Source organism: Podarcis melisellensis, assembly GCF_964234715.1.
Source record: "Podarcis melisellensis genome assembly, chromosome: 5".
In the NCBI taxonomy this organism is placed as follows: Eukaryota; Metazoa; Chordata; class Lepidosauria; order Squamata; family Lacertidae; genus Podarcis; species Podarcis melisellensis.
In genome coordinates, this window is record NC_138537.1 from 26,937,379 (window position 1) to 26,944,445 (window position 7,067).

Here is a 7,067-nt window from a genome sequence, read left to right on the forward strand (position 1 = left end):
AAGCTATCGCATTCTTTGTAAGTGAGCAGGTCTCTGTTGGTCCTTCAGCAATGCTTACAGGACTCATCAGCCTCTCTGGAAGGCCAAGTTCTACACTCCGTTGTATCATGCATTTAATGAGAGTTTCTCCAGTGCTTAGCAATCTCATTCCATGCCACCAATAAGAGAAAACGTACAAATTCTTTGGACGATATTTGGGTTAGAACCTTCAGACATGCCTGACAAGGCCAATCCATCTGACAGCACAATAGGTAAAGGTAAAGGGACCCCTGACCATTAGGTCCAGTCGTGACTGACTCTGGGGTTGCAGCGCTCATCTCGCTTTATTGGCCAAGGGAGCCGCCATACAGCTGGGTCAGGTGGCCAGCATGACTAAGCCGCTTCTGACGAACCAGAGCAGTGCACAGAAACACCGTTTACCTTCCCACTGGAGTGGTACCTATTTATCTACTTGCACTTAGATGTGCTTTTGAACTGCTAGGTTGGCAGGAGCAGGGACCAAGCAACAGGAGCTCACCCCATCGTGGGGATTCGAACCGCCGACCTTCTGATCGGCAAGTCCTAGGCTCTGTGGTTTAACCCACAGCGCCACCCGTGTCCCTGACAGCATAATAGTTCATCCAGTAATCCATGCTTACAATGGCCTGGCCGGCCTGCTTTATTGTATGAACTACTTTTCAACATTGTCCTTTTCGTCTGCGCATGTCCCCTTATTGACTTTGCTCTGGGCAAGGGCCCTCTTTTTACTGACTAATGCATGCTCTAATGTGGATGGCTCAGAAGATCTGCCTTCCAAATATAGCCCCTTGCTGCCTAAAAGCCATAACTCCACCAGCAATAAGTACCAGCAGATTATTTTATAGTCTTTTAACAGAGCGGCCCTACTCAATAAACTCCAATGTTCCTTCTAATTAGGAGCACTTAAAGCCCGAAACCATGTGTTCCACTGCTTTTTAAAATATCAGTATTTTAAGGGCTCCCAACTATAATTACTGCTGTAGGTTTAATACAACGAAGTTAATGGTATTCAAGAGAGTTTTGGTGGAGGCAGGTTAAAGACCATCATCCAGCATCATCGAAGTCCTGCTGCGGGAAATGCCTGGAAAATAATGGATTCTTTATAACTCCAAACTGTTCCTCGGTCTGCTCATTCATTTTAATCTGCTTAAAGTATCTTAGCCAGTGTCAACATCTTAAGAACTGCTTCATCAGCTTATCTGCCTTGCGAGGGAGGAGTACAACTCGGGACATTGTTGCTGGAGAATACAGCATTAGGCACACCATGAGAAAAGACAACACATCCAAAAGCGGTAAACATTTGTGGAACCAAGAATGGGGAGATTTAGGGCGAAATCCCAACTCCCCTTTGCTGCCAGAGGGGCTCTGTGGAGCAGTGGAGCCATGTTCAAGTCTGCAGCCCTGCTGTTCTCAGAGACAGCAATGGAAGGGATGAGAGGCATATCAGTCCTGATGCTGGTCAGCACCACTTGTGAGATTGTCTTGGGTTCCAATGGATTCCAGACTGGCTCAAAGCTGCGTCCTCTGTGCCCTTGGAAGAACTCATTTTAGGCATATCCATCAGGCTTTGCTGGAAGGAATACAATCAGTGAGCCTTCCATCCATGCAAATATTTGGTGACTAATTTTTTTTACTGTCTAAAATAACATTTTTATGCATTTCCCCTAAAATAAGAATTTTGTAAACTTTTGGGGTGGGGGCAAGCAGAGAGTGGTATCACAAAAATTGGAGATATGAACAGTCTAAAGTATACTTGCATTCCAATGTGTGCAATAGTCCTGGATAGCGATGTCAGAGGATTCTGATGAAAACTGCCAATATTCACTTACTTTCCCTATGTTTAGAATGAAAATCAATCCAGTGAATATTATTGGTATTTGCTACTGTTGTTGTTTTAGTCAGCAAATGATACATAATCGGTTGTGGTTCCCCCAACTCATCCCATTTGCATTACATTTCCTTTGCACTAAAATGAATGGGATGGATTAACAATTTTGTACATTACATAAGTTACGTAATTTTGCCATAGCAGAGAATGAGACAAATAAGGCAGAATATGAACTGCAGTGGAATGGAAACAGTGCTACATGCAGTGAATACAGGGTGGAATGCAAAATGATTTCTTTTTACATCCCTAGACCTAGATGTGTGAGTTATGCTGGTTTGCTTAACAAAAACCAGACCTATCAAAATTATCTTCCATCTGTAACCTGTGCAAAAAAAGTATGAACAAGGAATTGACAAATGCAACACAGGCTGCTGATCCTTGAAGACAGCTTAATATATAGGCCAATTCTGCAGCTTCCTCTCACAAGCATTGCATATGCATGTTCCTAGACTTCCAGTAGCCCAAAGACTTATAAAGAAAGCAAAATAGATTTCATTTCTTAAGTGTCGATAAAATAGGAGCTATTAAATACAAATATTAGTTACTTCCTAACTACAAAAAAAACCATGATTGGAAGGGACAGACGTAAGCAATATCCCATTCATTCATTCATTCATTCATTTTAAAGGAATGAATTTAACTTTGTCTCTCCTAAACTGGAAAAAAAAATGATTAGGTTCTGAAACCAAGCTAGATACACACATTTTCCATTACCAGGCTTTCCCATGTGATTCTTTAATTTACTGGTAGTTTGGGAGATACAAACTATCTCTCTATAGAAAAAAACCTATTGATTTATATGATGCAGTGTGTCACTGTGTGCTGGTCCCGTGGGTTACCCGAGAAGTGAGGTGCAAGTCTGGTCCATGGTCAAAGGTGCAACATGGAGGCAGTCCCTAGTAGCTGAAGCTGGGTGCAGGGCAGGGAGTCGGGTGAAGTCAGGAACAGGCATGCAAGCCAGGGCAGGTCAGGAGCTCAGGCAGGAAAGCAGGGCAGGATTCAGGCAAGAACTAGCAACCAACAATGTTGCTCCCGCATCTTGCGACTGGGGCTGGCTGGCTTTCATCTGCCCTGAGGCATAGGGTGGCCCCAATCCTCTGGTGACTCACCTCTCCTGGCCTGGAGGCGAGGACTTCTCCTGCAGGAACTTAGTTCCATCCACCTCTCTGCCCTGAGCCTCTGCAGCTCAGGAGAGGCTGGAGGGTTACTGGACCCAGAGGCCACCTCAGCTTCCTCTGACGGGGCTGAGAGTAGACCACCTGCAGGCAATGGGTCCATCATCACCTCAGGAGCCAGAGCAGACTCAGCTGATAACTGCACCTGAGGATCCAGCACAGGTGAGGACCCTTCAGGCTCATGCCCCAGCCCCGGCTCAGCTGGTTCTGGAGGTGGGGAATCCTGTGCAGGTTCCCTCAGGTTCAGTATCCGAGTCCGAGTCCGAATCCCAGGCCATCACACACTGTTTCACACTGTTCTTTATAGGGGAGGTGTCACTCACCTCTAAAAATGGCTAGAGCTTCAATATTTTGCATCAGCCAAGGAGCTGGTCTGTGGAGCCTGCAGGCCCATAAATGTGAGGTGTGCCTTATGATATATATATTGTAGCCAATCCCCAACATTCTCTGTCACACTCTTAGAATCCTAATATTCCATCATGCTTTTAATATTATATCAATTACAGTGGACGCTCGGGTTGCGAACGTGATCTGTGCGGGATGCATGTTCGCAACCCGCAGTGTTCACAACCCACGTCTGTGCATCTACGCATGTGTGGGTTGCGATTTGGCGCTTCTGTGCATACGCAAAGAGCGATTTAGCACTTCTGCGCATGCGCAACCACCGAAACCCGGAAGTAACCTGTTCCGGTACTTCCAGGTTTCGGCGGTCCGTAACCCAAAAAAACACAACCTGAAGCGGCTGTAACCTGAGGATGACTGTAACAGAATCCAGGATAGGAGCATGCACACAAGGGTGGCTTTGATGTTTATAGTCTCTATTGAAAATAAATACCTTGTACTCTGAGACTCAACTGAGAAGAGGCATAATCTGTCCATTACCCTAGATATGAAGTCCACCAGGGACAAGTTAAGTAGAAAGCAGCCACATGTTCCCCTGCTGTACAACACACACCCCAACCATTATGGAGCAATATGTGGAAAACATAGAAGTGGGGCAGGCATCTGAGAGAAAGGTTAGTAATGGTTGCCCCACTTCTATGTTTTCCACATACTGGTCCATCATGGTTGGAGTGGGTGTGTACAATTCATGCAATACTGATAAAAACTTAAAATTCATATTAGAGATATCAGTTTTAATGAAGATTGGTTATTTTGAAATAAAAAGAAGTGCATTTTGGCATAGTAAACAAGAGCAAAGGCAAAGATGAAGCAAGAAGTTGCTTTTATGACTGCAAACTTTGCCTTGCATGGCATCAATTTCTGAAATAGAATTTCAAAGAGTTAGATCATATCAGAATGTAAAATGGAACAGCCTTCACTTCAGGCCTTGCTCATTGCATCATTCATTTTGGCTATGCAAAATGAAGCTGTACAAGAATGATGAAGTTTAGATTTTGTCCCAGATAGACTATAGTAAAATAATAAAGCCTCTTGCTATTCAGAAGGCCTGAGCAAAATTTTAGGAAGCATACCAGCATCAACATTGGCTATGATGAAATGTGTTTTCAAGGCAGTATTTGCCTTTGTTTTCCTTTCCCCAAAAGATTAAGAAAATATTCTAGAATCAAAAGAACTAGAAGGAATCATATATACACAATTCAATTTGTGTGCTGCCTTTCCACAGTTCAAACCATGTTTAAGGTGGCCTACAGCACAAAAAATACATAAAATACATAACAAAAGTAGTCGTAAACAATAATAAAAACATTAATAAATATACTACCTAACCTGTGGTGTAGGAAGGGGTGGGGGGGTCGCCCCGGGTGTCATCACTGAGGGGGTGACAAAAAAGAACTCCCGCACCCACCGCACGCCCCTTCTTATGCCTCTGTGGGAGCAATCTCCCCTCAAGTGATTTCCAGAAACCAGGAGCATTGCTGCCTCCAACTTTGCAGGCAGAGCACAGCCTTTATGGCTAGTAGCCTTCGACAGCCGTCTCCTCCATGAATCTGCCTAATCCAGAGGTGTAGCTAGGTAAGACGGTGGGCACTGGGCGCCACACCGCGGGGCCTGCAGCATGCCTGAGCCACACGTCTCTCCTGAGGGGGAGGCGGCTGTTGATATTTTCACCCCTCCCATTGACAGAATCTCCTGACCTGATGTTTTGAGAAAGGAGGGAGTGGAAACTGCTCCTCTACTCTTCCGCTCCTGACTGACTGCCTGACTCTGTGTGTGGAGAGAGTCTTATCTATGTAGTGACCAGCTGGCTGAGTGGAAGATGTAACACTCATGCAAGCCAGTAGTTCGTTAGTTTGCAGTAGCTATTAGAAATAAAAGGAGTTACGTTTCACAGCTAGCTTCCACGTTATTTATACTCTGCATGAGTCTGGTGCTCACAATGCACAGTTGTGGGTCCAGTGCACTGGCACCTGCTTTCCAGGATTGGAAGATCTCTGAAAGTGCTCCAGTCGCCTAGCCCAGTCGGGGCACAACCAGTTATTGAGCCCAGTCGCTGACATCGGTTGAAAGGCATACCAACAGTGGCAGGCAGACTGCCTGCAAGCTCTGCACTGCTTTTTCAAGTCTGCCCATCGCCTCAGCTGCCCTACAGCTGAGGGGGCAGCTGCAGAGAGGCTCCACACAGTGTGCCCTGCCTTGGCTTGTCCCGCCCCCAGCTCCAGGACCCGAATGCTGCCCCGGACACCCGAGTGGCTAGCTACATCACTGAACCAAATTGAAAAATTCCCACATAGTAACATCTATAATAAAGACACAAAAAGCCAGCAGCAGCAACAGCAACAACCCCTCAGCCCAAAAGTCTGTTCAGCAGTCTCAGCTTTTATAATAATAATAATAATAATAATAATAATAATAATAATTAATAATAATAATAATAATAATAATAATAATAATAATTTATTATTTCTACCCCACCCATCTGGCTGGGTCCCCCCAGCTACTCTGGGCAGCTTCCAACAAAACACTAAAATACAATAACCTATTAAACATTAAAAGCTTCCCTAAACAGAGCTGCCTTTAGATGTCTTCTAAAAGTTTGGTAGTTGTTTTTCTCTTTGACATCTGGTGGGAGGGCGTTCCACAGGGCAGGCGCCACTACCGAGAAGGACCTCTGCCTGGTTCCCTGTAACTTGGCTTCTCGCAGCGAGGGAAGCAGCAGAAGGCCCTCGGCGCTGGACCTCAGCGTCCAGGCAGAATGATAAAGGTGGAGACCCTCCTTTTATAGTTGGAGTCATTCAGGGCCCAGCTCTCCCAGCCCAGGTGGGAAAAGGCCTGCAAGGCAGGTCTTCCAAGCCTCCTGGCAACCCTCAGTCTCAATGCAGAAGCCCAGATAAACCAAAGTAATTCAGTGTTAACAGCACAGAGGTTGGATTCCAACATGGATATACCTCTAGGAGAAGATCTTATGCCCATAGAAAGTAATCTTGTGATGTGACCATCCTAGTTCCTGACAGCATCTGCCCCCAACAATAGAAAATGTTATAACAGCCAAATTTGTTGGGGACATAAAGATGCTTTTTTGTACTCCAGGTCATCATTTGTTAGAAATGACAATAAAAGTTTTAGTTTCAAAATCCTTACCTTGCTTGTGATAATGGTGCAGCAATCTGGTGAAGCTCCAATAGAGAAGAATTGGATAAAATCCAAAATAAGCTCCTATGTGCATTACAGCCTCCATATATTACACCTCTTGCATTACTAAGAATGAAAGTAGGTCTCCTTCCACTAAAAGCATGTATTCATAAATCTGTGATCCTTTACCGGAAGAAAGAACACTAACGTCAGACCAACGTTTCACAAAGTTATGTTTCTGGACCTGCAGAACAGAGAAGGCAGGGCACAACTTTGTAACAGTTTAATGCTGAGTTATTCAATTCCTCTGTAATGTCACCTCAGGACATTTCTGACCATAAGATCCACAATGTAAATTTTGCTGATGATTCAAAAATAGACTTTGAATATATGAAAAAAAAATCTTAGCTCTTAGTTTGGTATATTAAAATTAAATCTGGCCATAAAAGGGC

General features: G+C 44.5%; 1 long non-coding RNA gene across 1 annotated transcript in view; it reads right to left on the reverse strand.

The window, feature by feature from the left end:
* Positions 1-6,817, reverse strand: part of LOC309370061 — a 42,574-nt gene extending 35,757 nt beyond the window's left edge. The window contains exon 1 of the long non-coding RNA XR_014168402.1: positions 6,625-6,817. This is a non-coding gene — a long non-coding RNA (uncharacterized lncRNA). The remainder of the gene's footprint in view (positions 1-6,624) is intronic.
* Between the last annotated feature and the right edge of the window lie 250 nt (positions 6,818-7,067).